This window comes from Oryctolagus cuniculus, chromosome 18, assembly GCF_051225735.1.
Source record: "Oryctolagus cuniculus isolate XC-2025 breed Fujian yellow rabbit chromosome 18, ASM5122573v1, whole genome shotgun sequence".
Taxonomy (NCBI): domain Eukaryota; kingdom Metazoa; phylum Chordata; class Mammalia; order Lagomorpha; family Leporidae; genus Oryctolagus; species Oryctolagus cuniculus.
The window spans coordinates 30,127,897-30,142,168 of NC_142884.1; the positions used below are offsets into that span (position 1 = coordinate 30,127,897).

At 49.3% G+C, this 14,272-nt stretch overlaps 1 long non-coding RNA gene across 2 annotated transcripts in view; it reads left to right on the plus strand.

Moving 5' to 3' along the window:
* Positions 1-8,867: 8,867 nt before the first annotated feature.
* LOC149120903 (uncharacterized) overlaps positions 8,868-14,272 on the plus strand; it is a 48,118-nt gene continuing 42,713 nt past the window's right edge. Inside the window, exon 1 of one of the 2 annotated variants that reach the window (XR_016224497.1) lies at positions 8,868-9,122. This is a non-coding gene — a long non-coding RNA (uncharacterized LOC149120903). Of the gene's footprint in view, positions 9,123-9,937; positions 10,156-14,272 lie in introns of those variants that run through there. The other variant, XR_016224498.1, reaches the window with a different exon arrangement.

The following is a 14,272-nucleotide window of genomic DNA, read 5'->3' on the forward strand; positions in this document are numbered from 1 at the left end:
CTCCATGGTCAGGCCAGGTCTACGGTATGCAGGGAGGTGGCTCAGTGTGACAGAGTGGTGTGCAGAGAAGCACTGGACTCCTTGCTGGAGGTCCCCAAAGCATCTGGAGGATGGAGCTATATGGGTACTTCAAAGGGTTCATCGAAAATGCAATTAAAGGAGCCAGTGTTGCAGCATGGCAGGCTGTTCCACTTCTGATCCTGCTCCCTGCTAATGCACCTGAAAAAGCAGTGGATGTTGGCCTGAACAGTGAGTCCCTGCCACCCTTGTGGGAGACCTGAATGGAGTTCTGGGTTTCTGGCTTAGGGCTGGCCCAGACCTGGCCATGGCAGCCATCTAGGGAGTGAACCAGTGAATGGAAAAATTTGTCTTTCCCTCTTTCCCTGTAATTATTCTTTTCAAATAAATAAATAAATCTTAAAAAAAGAAAATAGGGGCAGGAGCTAAATTCATGAAATCTTTCCACTGAACTAAAAGGACAGGACAGAGCTCAGAAAAAAAGTGAAAGGACTGAATGTAGTCAGATCTTGTTTGACCTTCAGAGGTCAAAGAGCCAGTTGGATGGCATGTTTAGCAGCTTTAAAAAGAAATTACACACACACACACACACATATATATATATATAGTACTTGTGTGCAGGGCACCGTGTGAGGTGATGTGACTGATTCCAAGGTGACTCTGAGCTGGACCTTGACCTGATGATTTCCCCAGTGGGATGGGTGGGGGGATGGCTGCTGAGCCTGGCTTCCTCCTTGGTCTTAGCCCTGCCTAGGCTGGAGGCCAGGCGACACCACATTTCTTACCTGAGTCTTCACACTGCATGGTACAATGTTTCCTGCCCATTCTCTGCTTCCTTGGCCACCCTCCCTTCCTGCTCTCGGATCCTAGACAGGTGTGGACATAAGGCTGACAGGACAAGACCCCATTCCCCACACCTTCCATGTTCTTAGCCGTGTTCCCTGGACCACCCAAGCCTCACAGTCACCCATCACAGGACTTGACATGGCACTGTCAAGTTGCCTGTTGGAACTCTGAGGGGATGCCTGGAAGTCCCGGGGCTCTACCAGGCCCAAGCTGTGTGCTCTTCCTGTGTCTCTTTGACATGCACCGTTTACCTGGGCATGCACCAAGAATGCCTGCTCTGCTCTGGCTGCAGGATCCCACTTTGCTGCCTGCACACAGAGCAGGCTGGAGATGCCCCGGAGTCACCTGCAGACTCTCCCCTTAGCCAGTGCCAGCAGGAGTCAGTGGATGAATAGCCCAGCGGGATGGGGCTCCAGTTGTCCATAGCAACAGCCTGTTCACTGATGCCCCCTTGTCTGCTCCCTCCTCTTCCCTGTCTCACTGCCCACTCTTGTCTGTGCCCCCTGGGATTGTCTCCTGGTAAACAACTCACTCAGGGATCTCTGTTTCAGGCTCTGCCTCTGGAGAATCCAGCTTGAGCCCCTGGTACAAACGCTGAGTTCTGCCAAGGACTGTTTTAGCATCCTGCACCTGCTATGCTTGGGTTGGGCTGTGTGTCATCATTGCTGATCTCCGATGTCCTCTCCTCCAAGAAGCCCTCCTGCACATGGAAGCCATTCCCATTGCCCCTTGCCCTGCTCTCTCATGGCACCTGTGTTCTCAGAGTGAGGGTTCTTTGGTTTGTTCTGTACTGGACTTGGTTATGCATGACTTGGTCTCCCCCTCCCCAAACCTATGAGCTTCTGGGTGCCAAATCTGTGTCTGACAATTGGGATCAGAGACCACTCACTCAGAAGCCTGCAGGACCAAGTCACTGGGCCAGGCATTTGCTGCAGGGAAGAGAGGGGCCTGGGTTGGATGTGGAGGGAAAGCCCCATCTGTGTTCCAACTAAAAGAAAGAAAAAACTGGGGTCGTCAAACTCAGAACATCATGACCCGGATGCAAACTGAAGGAGGCCCTGTCCACACTTGTCAAGGGTGGAAGTTGTGTCCCTCATCACAGCCCAGAGGCTCTGTGAGCCAGTAGACTGGGGCGAGTGACTGCTCACGCTGATGGGCAGAGGGAAGAGCCTGGAGTGGGGAAGGAGACGCGACAGAGGGAGGGCCCACGCCTGCCTCAGCACCACTGTTCAGGGATTTCTTCCTGGCAGGTGGGCGGTCTCCCGGGGAGAAGCCACAGGAGCACTGACCCTCTGGTCTCCTGCTTTCTACAAGAACCAAGAGCTCTAACGACGTGGGTTTCTCTCTCCTGTGCTCACGTGAGCAGGTCCAGGTGGGTCCAGGTGATAATACCTGGGAATGTTCCGGAGGTACCTCGTCCGCCCTGGCCTGTGGCTTGTTTCTGGGCTGATCTGACTCCTGTGCATCTCACACCGGGGCCTGTGGGAGCACATGAAGCCGTTCTCGGGGAGGGGCAGAAGCACACATCTGAGTTCCCAGAGGGAAAATCGCACCTGTCTTTACCCTAGTGCAGGAAACCCGCCCAGGACAGACATACTTTCTGGATTGCCCACTGCAGCAATTTACAAATGGGCTGGGAGAAAAAACACACAGACAAACCCGCAGGTCTGCTCCATCTCTCCTCTAACACGTCCTATTCATCTCTTCTTTGTTCTTCCACCTCCCACCCTCCCTCCCTAGCACTCCTGGCTGCTCAGACTTCCTGGAGAGGGTCTCAGGGTCAGAATGAGTGGTTTGTCCTCAGCCGGGCTTTATGGAGTGTCAGCCACTGCGCTCCGCTTCCAGAGCTCCTCACGCCTGTGTACTGGGAGCACAATTACCCACTTAATAATTTTCTAAGAGCCCCAGGCTTGGCCGGTGCTAAAGACTCACTAGTACCCAACTGAGACTTTCTTCTGGATGCAGATACAAGAACAAAAGAGCTTTGAAAAGGGAGCTACTTTCTTCCTGTGCTGTGAGGGACCCCGTTGTTTAAGGTCTTTTGATCACCTAAGATCATTGCCATTTGAACCCCAACTGTTTCAGAGGGAGGTTGGGATTCTGCCCCCTCCACCCTTGCCTTAGGAAACCTGCCGTTTGCCTGGGATGGACTCGGTGTGACTTGGGAGTTGGGGGCTTGGCCCTCAGAGGGCATCCTCAGCGGAGGTCCCCTTCTTTCCTGACCTCCCTGGTGAGCCAGTCTGTGCTTCTGGGGTTCAGAGGAGGCCTCCCTTTCATGGCAGCCACTTCCTAGTGAGCTCAGCGGGCTGGAGTGGGGGGGGGCAGTGGTCCACCTGTGCAGGGCATACTGTACTGACCGAGCAGCCAGCCAGAAAAAGGGGGCGAGGCCACCCAGCCCAGGAGGGAGGAGCTGGGTAGGTGGCAAGCTCTGGGCCAGCTCGGCTGGGTACCCTGACCCTGCTCCGTTGGCCAATGGGCTGGGCACTGTATGGGGCTTTGCAGGGGGTCTGAGTACCTAAAAGGGGCAGCTGTGTGGTCAGCTCGCTCCTCTCGAGGGTCTCCCCCCAGATTCCCAGGGACTCCCACCCTAAGGCTGTCTTGGTGGGCTTGCTGACGTTTGCTTCAGCATCCTGTTTCTTCATTGCAGGCACTGGGGGGTAGGGGCTGCAGATTCACAGATGGACACTGCTCTCCGTTGGTCTGGGTTGGATGGGAAAGTCGCTCCCTAGCCTTCCATGTGAGGAGGACACAGGGCAGGTTCCTGGAGCTCACGGAGGGGCAGTGACTCAGCCCATGCTGGGCCATGCCAAACTCTGCAGGGGTTCCCAGGCTGCAGTCCCAGGGACCAGTGCCCCATCATCTGTACTCAGAGGGGGACTGACCACCTGCAGCCTACCTCCCTTCCCAGGCTGTAGCTCCCTGGGGCCATTGCGTCCACAATGTGAGCGTTGTCTCTGAGGAATCTGTGGGACATGAAAGACAACACATGTAATTTGCACTGTGTGCGTGGGGAGTTTGCCACCCAGAGCTGTCCGTTGGATCTCAACCACTACTAAAAGTGTCCCAGATAATAAATCATCATTTTGTGTTCAATGAAGAGGCAGCCCCTTTCCCAATATAACTGTTTCCTTCATAATCATGATAAATGGAAAATCCCGGACAGGTGAATTTTAATAGGCATCCAAATGCACTCAGATTAATTAGATTACATTTTCTAAAAACTTTTCTCGTTTGCTCCATAAATCTAAATGGGGGCCTCTAAAAGATAATAGCCACATACACTAAAATGGATTATGACATAATAAAAGATTATTGACGCACATGTGCAGTTGGGCGTTATGTTGGAAGCGGCCGAGTGACACCCACTTCTAGCCAGGGCTGCTCTAAGTATGCGTTTGCTGATGGGGCTCCCTGGTCTGAGTGTGCAGTGAGGGGATCGAGGGGCCTCCGTGTGAATTTCTGCTTCTGAAGCACCACTTCCCTCCCTGGTCCTTTCAAGGAGGTTAGGTTAGAGGTGCACCTGCCTGCCATGGCCACACCTGCTACTGTTCAACCTCCAGGAAGGGAACTGTGGCCGGGGAAGAAAAGATCAATAGATTGGGAGGCACCACAGCCACCTTTAAACCCTGCCTTCCTCTTCTTCCCGGGCCCTGTGTTCTTATGATTTCCATGATGAGAAAAGAAGCCTTCCCTGTGAGGGAAACATCTGCTCACCTTTATGGAAAGTTCAACAGTTACAAATCGCTACAAGGTAGGCAAAGACAGCCAAGAGCCAGGAGAGGAGTATTTAAGAGCTCAGTGTATCATGATCCTGATCCCTTACAGTTAACAGTAGAAGAACCCTGTACAGAGTTGGTCGATTCTTGGACACCCCTCACTCACCCTCAGAAAGGCAGTGCTGTCCACTTGAAGCATGAACATGAGACCTAGTGGGAGTGTCATTTGCCAGATGCAGACTGTCTCCGATTCACGACAGCTCTTGCTTAAAGGTCTTTTTGAAAAGATTTATTTACTTATTTGAAAACCAGAGTTACAAAGAAAGATGGAGAAAGGAGGAGGAGGTGGAGGAGAGAGTGAGAGCGAGAGCAAGAGTGAGAGAGAGAGAGAGAGAGAGAGAAATACCTTCTACTGCTGGTTCACTCCCCAGATGACTCAGCCTACAGTCTGGGCTGGAGCCAGGAACTCCACTGGGGTCTTCCATGAGGTTGGCAGGGGCTCAAACACTTGGGCCATCGTCTGCTCATTTTCCCAGGCCATTAGCAGGAAACTGGATTGGAAGTAGAGCAGTGTGGAAAAAGAACCAGTATCCATATGGGATGCCACTGTGTCACAATACTGGCCCCACATCCCTCTTTTTAAAGATTTATTTATTTATTTGAAAGGCAGAGTTACAGAAAGGCAGAGGCAGAGAGAGAGAGAGAGGCAGAGAGAAAGAGAGAGAGAGGTCTTCCATCCACAGGTTCACTCTCCAAATGGCTGCAATGGCTGGAGCTGTGCCAATCTTCCAGACCTCCCACATGAGTGCAGGAGCCCAAGGACTCAGACCATCTTCCACTGCTTTCCCAGGCCATAGCAAAGAGCTGGATTGGAAGTGGAACAACCGGGACTCGAATCGGCATCCATATGGGATGCTTACACTGCAGGTGGCGACTTTACCCACTATGCCATAGCGCCAGTCCCCCAAATACCTCTTTTATAAAAAAAAGTTTTCTACTCTATGATGGTGTGAAAGCAGTATGCACTCAGTAGAAGCTGAGCTTTGCACCTGGAAGTTTGCCCTCCTCCCAGGCCAGGCACACACAATGTATATAAATATATATCACAATTTCTTTATCCAATCATCAGCTGAAGGACATTGGGGTTGATTCTATATCTTAGCTATTGTGAGATGAGCTGATATAAACATGGGGGTACAGATAGCTCTTTCATATGATGATTTCATTTCCTTTGGGTAAATTCCCAGGAAAGGAATGGCTGGACCATATGATAGATCTATTTTCAGATTTCTCAGGAATCTCCATAGTGTCTTCTATAACGGTTGTTCTAGTTTACATTCCCACCAATAGTATAAGGGGGTACCTATTTTCCCACATCCTCATAAGCATTTGTTATTTTTTTAAAAAAGATTATTATTTGAAAGGCAGAGTTACACAGAGAGAGGAGAGGCAGAGAGAGAGAAAGAGAGAGAGAGAGATCTTCCATCCACTGGTTCACTCCCCAGTTGGCTGCAATGGCTGGAGTTGCTCCAGTCTGAAGCCAGGAGCCAGGAGCTTTTTCCAGGTCTCCCATGCAGGTTCAGGGGCCCAAGGAGTTGGCCATCTTCTATTGATTTCCCAGGCCATAGCAGAGAGCTGGATCAGAAGTGGAGCAGCTGGGACTTGAACTGGCGCCCAGATGGGTTGCCGGCATTGCAGGCGGCGGTTTTACCCGCTATGCCACAGTGCCAGCCTCCATTTATTATTTTTTGATTTTTGCATGACCATTCTTACTGAGATGAGGTGAAACCTCATTGTGGTTTTTATTTGCACTTCCCTGATGGCTAGTGATCCTGAGCATCTTTTTATGTGTTCGTTGGCCATTTGCATTTTTTTTTTTTTTTGACAGGCAGAGTGGATAGTGAGAGAGAGACAGAGAGAAAGGTCTTCCTTTGCCGTTGGTTCACCCTCCAATGGCTGCCGCGGCTGGCGCGCTGCGGCTGGCGCAATGCGCTGATCCGATGGCAGCAGCCAGGTGCTTCTCCTGGTCTCCCATGGGGTGCAGGGCCCAAGCACCTGGGCCATCCTCCACTGCACTCCCGGACCACAGCAGAGAGCTGGCCTGGAAGAGGGGCAACCGGGACAGAATCCGACGCCCTGACCGGGACTAGAACCTGGTGTGCTGGCGCCGCAAGGCAGAGGATTAGCCTAGTGAGCCGCGGCGCTGGCCGGCCATTTGCATTTCACCCTGTAAAAATGCCTGTTCATATCATTAGATTTCTTTCTTCTTAATAATTTTTAATATAAAGAGAACAGATTTTATAGGTACAGTTCCAAGAAGACAACCACACTTCCCTCACTCCCCTGCTCCCCCAATCCTTCTCCTTCCCTCCGTTCTCTTCATCAGCTTTTGCAAAGACATACTTTTAACCCACTGTATTATTCACAGGCTTAATTTTCTACTAATCACAATATTCAACAAATAAAAAGTAGAAAGCCCACAGTTCCACAGGAGAATAAGCAAGGGCATTCTTGGGCCATTTCTTGATTGGATTGCTTCTTTTGTTGTTGTTGAGTTTCTTGAGCTCCTTATATACCCTGAACATTAATGTCTCCAGCTTTGTTTTTATTGTTTAGGATTGCATTAGCTATTTGGGGTCTCTTGTGATTTCATATCAATTTTAAGGTAATTTTTCCAGATCTGAGAAGAATGTCCTTGGTGTTTTGATTGGGATAGCTTTGAATCTATAATTTGCTTTGGGGAGTGTGGAAATTTTGATAATATTAATTCTTCCAACCCATGAACATGGAAGATTTTTCCATTTTTTGTGTCTTCTGTTTCTTCTTTAGTGTTTAGTAATTTTCATTGTAGAGATCTTTCACATCCCTGGTTAAACTTATTTCAAGGTATTTACATTTTTTGTAGCTATTGTGTATGGAATTTATCTTACAAGTTCTTTTTCAGCCATAGCATTGTTTGTATACACAAAGGCTATTGATTTTTGTGTGTTGATTTTATATCCTGCAACTTTGCCAAACTCTCTTGAGTTTTAACAATCACTCAGTAGAGTCTTTTGGTTCTGCTATTTATAGGACCATGCCATCCGTAAACAGGGATAATTTAACTTCTTCCTTTCCCATTTGTATCCCTTTGATTTCTTTTTCTTGTCTAATGGCTCTGGCTAAGACTTCCAGAAATATATTAAATAATAATGGTGAGAGTGGGTATCCTTGTCTGGTTCTGAACCTTAGTAGAAATGCTTTCAGCTTTTCCTCATTCAGTATGATGCTGGCTGTGGGTTTGTCATATATTGCCTTGATTGTGTTGAGGTATGTTCCTTCTATACTCAATTTGCTTGAGATTTTTATCATGAAAGGATGTTGTATTTTATCAGATGCTTTATTTGAGTCTATTGAGATAGCCATTCTAATTCATTGAGGTTTTGATTTGAATTCCCCAGATAATGATAATTACATTTTTTCATTTGTCTTTTGGCTGCTGCTTATGTTTTTGACTTATGAAATTTTCAACTTGCAATGGGTTGATCAAGACATTACCTCATCATAAGTTGAGGAACATCTGTATAGCAAAATAAAATATAGGACATCCAATTCAATTTGAATTTCAGATAAGAAAAAATAATTTCTGAGCATAAGCATGTATTATTTGTAAAAAAAAATTATTTGCTGTTTACTGAGCTTTAAATTGAACTGGACAGGGCCGGTGCTATGTGTAGCAGGTAAAGCTGCCGCCTGCAGTGCTGACATCCCACATGGGTACTGGTTTGAGTCCCAACTGTTCCACTTTTGATCCAGCTCCCTGCTAATGCTCCTGGGAAGGCAGCATAGGATGTCCCAAGTCCTTGGGCCCCTGCACCCATGTGGGAGGCCTGGAAGAAGCTCCAGGCTCCTGGCTTTGGATTGGCCTAGTTCTGGCTGTTGTGGCCATTTGGGGAGAGAACCAGTGGATGGAAGACCTCTCTGTGTCTCCTTCTCTCTCTGTCACTCCGTCTTTCAAATAAATAAATAAATAAATTGAAAAAATCAAACTGAACTGGACATTCTGGCTACTCTAGACCAAAGTCAAAGCCACATAGCTGCTGATTGAACAATATCAACTATATTGCTAGCTATTAATTGGCAGTGTCTGGACTTATACCCATTCTGATATGGTTGTTGTGGTGATTTATCATGCATCTCCTGTCCAGTCGGTTGACAGATTACACCTCATGGTGTCTCTTTCCCATCTGACTGGGACTATGATATCAGAAACCCCAGCGTGACATTCTTCTTGGCTGAGCACATTGCGGAAATAAAGAAACAAGGTCATAGACCTCAACATAGCATAGCCCTGCCACCAACTACTGCCTTCTAGAAGTTTGGTGGAGGAGAAGTGGCCTCCCACACTTATGCCGCCACTGAAGACATAGCACATCCTGTTGCTAGCAGCAGGCAAGAGTGTTGCAGAAGCCCTAGAACCTGAGCCCACTCATCTGCCATGCGGCAAGCCCATCACTGACATCAAGGAGGTGGAAGAAGGCAGGTGTTTATTGCAAAGCACAGGCAAGGAGCTGGCCGGCTATGGCTTCATTCCTGGGTTCTCTGAGGAGCTGGGGTAATGGTTCTTGTAGCTTGAAGTTGGGGTAGAGAGAGGCTTGCTCAGCTCCTGTTCACATCTCTGGTTGCTCCACAGCGCTCGTGTCTGTCCTCTGGTTGGTTGGTGATTTCATGTTCTTTTGGTCAGTCAGGCTGTCATTACTTCTTGCTCAGGGCCTTGGGTTCCTGAAAAATCCCTCAGGATGAATTGGAACATCAGCATGTTATCCACAGGCTGCATCACTTCCTCAATTTCGGGAGTTAACTTGAATAAAAACAGAGCAAGGAGACTTTAAGCTAAGGAGAGAGAGGCTTGGAGAGCCTGAGAGACTAGGACCTGATAGGATATAACACCTGAATCAAAGGCACTGGGTGTCAGGGGTAGCTTTGACACGGGCCCCGAGGCTTGCGGGGGCACCCCTGTTTTCACTGTCTCTAGCAGTGCTGGAGTAACTGGCTCTGTGATCAGTGGAGCTGTTATTTCTGGCTACCCTGCTTTGAGTCACCTGCCATTCACCGGCCTGTGTGTTCTGTCCTAGTGCATAACCCTATTATTTCTCTGCTATCTTTCCTTTCAAACCACTCCAACACCAGCAAATAAACTGTGTGTGTCAGTCTGGAGCGCAGACAATGTTTGTTTCTCCTTGTCTTAGACATCTCACCTCTTCCAGTTTTGACAGCCTCAGTACAGGAAAAAATGCTTCTGGAATGATCTGTATAGAGTTGCTCTCGCGCTCCCTTTGATCTGTGGCTCCTTGCAGCTTAGGGAATTGCACCCCACTGTTCACATTTTCGACCAGTTATGCAGGAGTTGTCCTCTGCAGACCTGGCCCCAGCCAGTGACTGTGTCTATTTAAAGACGAATTAAGGGGCTGTCAGTCATAATTCCCATTACGAGTCCTAGCTTTGAAGTTTGTGACTTAGACTCTTTAGCACCAACATGTCTTGAAATGTGACATTTGGATGCAAGTCCCAGGAACGCTCTTACTTGGGAAAAAAGGTAAGGGGGTGGGGACCTATATTTTAAGGCAGTGAATAGAGGGGAATCCAAATGCAGCCAATATGGAGGCTTTGGAGGAAGTAGAGCTCAACCTTGATTCACGCAGAGGAGGAGGCAGTGGCAGGGGAGCTGAGGAGGAGGAGGAGGAGGAGGAGGGATATTCCAGCCAGAGTGGGGGGTCTGCTCTTGGGAGAAAGGAGGTGAGGTGCTCCGCACATCCTAAAAATAACTTTTTTTGTAGTTTCATTCATTCAGCCGCCATGTATTTAATTTGAGGACTTGCAAAAATGCAGGAAATCACAAAGAGTATGACTGCATTCTTCAACAAGCTTATTGGCAAACATAGATTCCCATTTAATTCCATTAAACATCAGGTTGCACAGTTTCTACAATTCCAAAAACACAAAAACACTTTACACTGTCCATGCATTTTTATTAGTCTAATTATCTTAGGATTGTCCTACTTTAAAAATTATTTATTTATTTGAAAGTCAGGGTTATATAGAGAAATAGAGAAAGGGAGAGACAGGAGAGAGAAAGAGAAAGAGAGGGAGAGATAGATATCTTCCACCTGCTGATTCACTCCCCAGATGGCCCAATGGCCAGGACTGGTCCAGGCCAAAACCAGGAGCCATGGGCTTCATCCAAGTCTCCCACGTGGGTGGCAGCGACCCAAACTCTTGCCCATCTTGCACTGCTTTCCCAGGTGCATTAGCAGGGAGCTGGATTGGAATTGGATCAGCTGGGACATGAACTGGTGCCATGTGGAATGTCAGCTTTACCTGCTACTCCACAGCTCCAGCCCCATGAAATTAGATTATTTTTTATTATAAATCTTTTTTTAATTTATTTTTATTTTTGACAGGCAGAGTGGACAGTGAGAGAGAGAGACAGAAAGAAAGGTCTTCCTTTGCCATTGGTTCACCCTCCAATGGCTGCCGTGGATGGCGCACTGCGGCCGGTGCACCGCGCTGATCCGATGGCAGGAGCCAGGTACTTACCCTGGTCTCCCATGGGGTGCAGGGTCCAAGCACCTGGGCCATCCTCCACTGCACTCCCTGGCCACAGCAGAGAGCTGGTCTGGAAGAGGGGCAACTGGGACAGAATCTGGTACCCCGACCGGGACTAGAACCCGGTGTGCCGGTGCCGCAAGGTGGAGGATTAACCTAGTGAGCCGCGGCGCCAGCCTAGATTATTTTTAACATGGTGTTTACCTGGGGAAGTATTTTTAAAATTACACTAGGAATTACCTTCTAAACAAAGCCAGAAGAGTTGGTGGTTTGTTCCAGCCTGAGCTGGAAGTGCCAGCTTAGCCCCAGTCAGACATTGGTTGGTCCCATGTTTTCTTGGGGCACCCTCACTCTGATTCTTCGTGAACCACAGACCTAGTAAGAAAGGTGCACCCCGCAGGCTGGTGGTGGCCCCCTTCCTCGTTGGCACTTCCCAGAACATTGGTGATAGGTAAGAACACATTTTTTTCTTTTTTCAGTTTAATGCACAATACACCATTTTGTATTAATTACCTCCTAGCCACTGGAGTCAATTGGATTCAACAAACAAGTGCTGACCTGGTATGGGGTAAAAAGAATGCGTTAATTGCACGGCCAAATCTCATACATACTGTGCTGTGCAAGTGAAAACAGACATGAAAGAGTATGCTGGTGCCTCAAAAGCTCATGAAAAAGTGGAATAAAAGATGTTGTCATTGGAATAAATTTTGAAATCCATGCATATGAGTGGTGTTCAGAAAGCTAGTGGAGGGGCTAGGTTGTAGCGTGGTGGGTTGGGCTGCCCCTTGGGACCCATGCATCCCGTATTGGAGTGCTGGCTTGAGTCCCAGCTCCTTTGATCCTGATTTCTAGTTTCCTGCTAATGCATACTGGGAGGCGACAGAAGATGCCTCCAGTGCTTGGGCTCCTACCACCCACGTGGGAGACCCAGACTGAGTTCTGGGTGCCTGGTTTCAACCTGGCCCAGCAAGTGTGAATGGAAGTGCTCAGTGGCTCAGGAGCAGTGAGCGAGTGGTGAGTGGAGCAGGATTTGGGACCAGGGTGGTGGGGCCACGTCTAAGGAGTCTGTGTGCTGGGCTAAGGGCGCTGGGTCCCATCCAGAAGCCAAGGAGGAGGCGATTTCAGCTCTGAAGTGGGAATGGAGGAGTGTCACGCTCAGGGCTTTGTTCTAGAAACATTTTCTCCTAGTTTCCAGCCTGGGCTGTCGGGCTGGCTGCATCCATGCTTCCTGTCAGCAGAGACAGGGAGACTGGCCAGGCAGCTGTTGCAGGGTGCTAAGTGGGTTGCCCAGGGCTGGGCCTATTCTTGCATGCTTTGTTTGCTGCCTGGTGAGTGGTAGAAGAACCGTGGAGAAGCCATATGGGGGAAGTGTTCAGCACTAGCAACAGAGAATGAAGTTCTGGTACACATGCCAGCACCGGCGAGCCTCAGAAACACCACGCCAGGTGAAGAAGCCGGCCGCAGGGGACCGGGCTGGTGTCACGCCAAGTCTGTAGAGGGCTCATGGCTGCTTAGGCTGGTGAGGGCTTTGTGGCCACTGGGGGCTCCTGGCTGGGCTTCCCGCAAGCTCCTCCCACCACATGTAAAAGAATTCAAGTCGGGGGCAAAAAGATACATAGGAAAGCAAAAGAAAAGTGCACACCCAAGAAGTAAATGCGAGAGAGAGAGAGGGAAAGAGAGAGAGAGAGAGAGATGAACAACAGCAACAACGAAAACCCAAAACAAGACCCATCAACAAGGTTTGGGCCATCCTTTGATACTAACAGGAGGCATGGGGGGTGGAGTGTGATGTGAGGCTTAACTGACTATTCAAAGGAGGCAGAGTTTGGGGCAGGATCGAGTGCCACCCATTTCTACACCCTTTTTGGGAAATATTGAAAGTGTCGTGGCGTGAGGTGAGTGATGGGGTGGGAGTGGCCCTCCAGTAATTGCATTATAACCATCTACAGGTCATCACGGGGACGCATCCTGCAGTCATATTGGCTGCTGCCAGCGTTGCAGAGCTTGGAGGACTTGGTGGTGCATGGAAGGCGGGTTTGGGTGGTGCATAGAGAGGGAGCTTGGGAGGTGCAGATCAGGCTGTCCCATGGGTCAGGCTGGGCTGCAGCTGCTGGACCGGTCAGCCGGGGATTCTGGGGCCAGCTGGAGCTGTTCCAGGCCATGCATATCACCCAGGGCTGTCCCATGGTGGGTGGGCCACACTGTCAAACTGTGGGTCTGCTGGGGCTGTCAGACCTCAGCTCCTCTTGCTAACACTATCTACCTGCCCATGACAAGGGGCGGGAGAATGGGGCGGCAATTGCTCATGGTACAAGATTTCTTACTGGGATGGTGCGAAAAATGCTCCCTGTTGTATACTCTAAGTAAGTGAATGACACAGAGTCTAAGTTGTATTTTTTTAAAAGATGTATTTATTTATTTGAAAGAGAGAGAAAGAGAGAGAGAGAGAGAATCTTTCATCTACTGGTTCACTGCCTAGATGGCCAAAGTGGCTCAGGCTGGGCCAGTTTGAAGCCAGGAGCCAAGAGCTGCATCTGAGTCTCCCACATCAGTGGCAGGGACCCAAACACATGGGCCATCTCCTGCTGCTTTTCACAGGCAACTAACAGTGAGGCAGATCAGAAGTGGAGCAGCTGGGGTGCTAGTGCTGCAGGCAGTGGCTTTACCTACTGCGTCACAATGCCAGTCCCCAAGTTGTATTTCTATACATGTGTGTAAAAAGTAAAACGAATCATTTTCTATCATTTATACATTGTTTCACATAGGAAATTGGGGAACAGGTTCAAGACATGGGGGAGGGGTGCGGGCAGAGAGGAGGGAAGATCTGACGGCTCTGGCAGTCCCACGTGTTGGCCACTACATGAGACATCATCGGAGGTCCTGGATGACAGTGCTGGCCGCCTCGTGCACACGGTCCCCACCTTACTGTTCTCCACAGGCACCTGACGAGGTGCCTCTGCCCAGGGACTCACTGTGATCCAGGGATTTTCTCCAGCTTTGTGCCGGGAGGAAACAGATAAGAACTCGTTCTACTAGGACACAGCTGGTTCCGTGGGCCCTGTGAGTGCACAAGAATTGCATTACAGGCCCTGTCTGAGTTGGCGGGT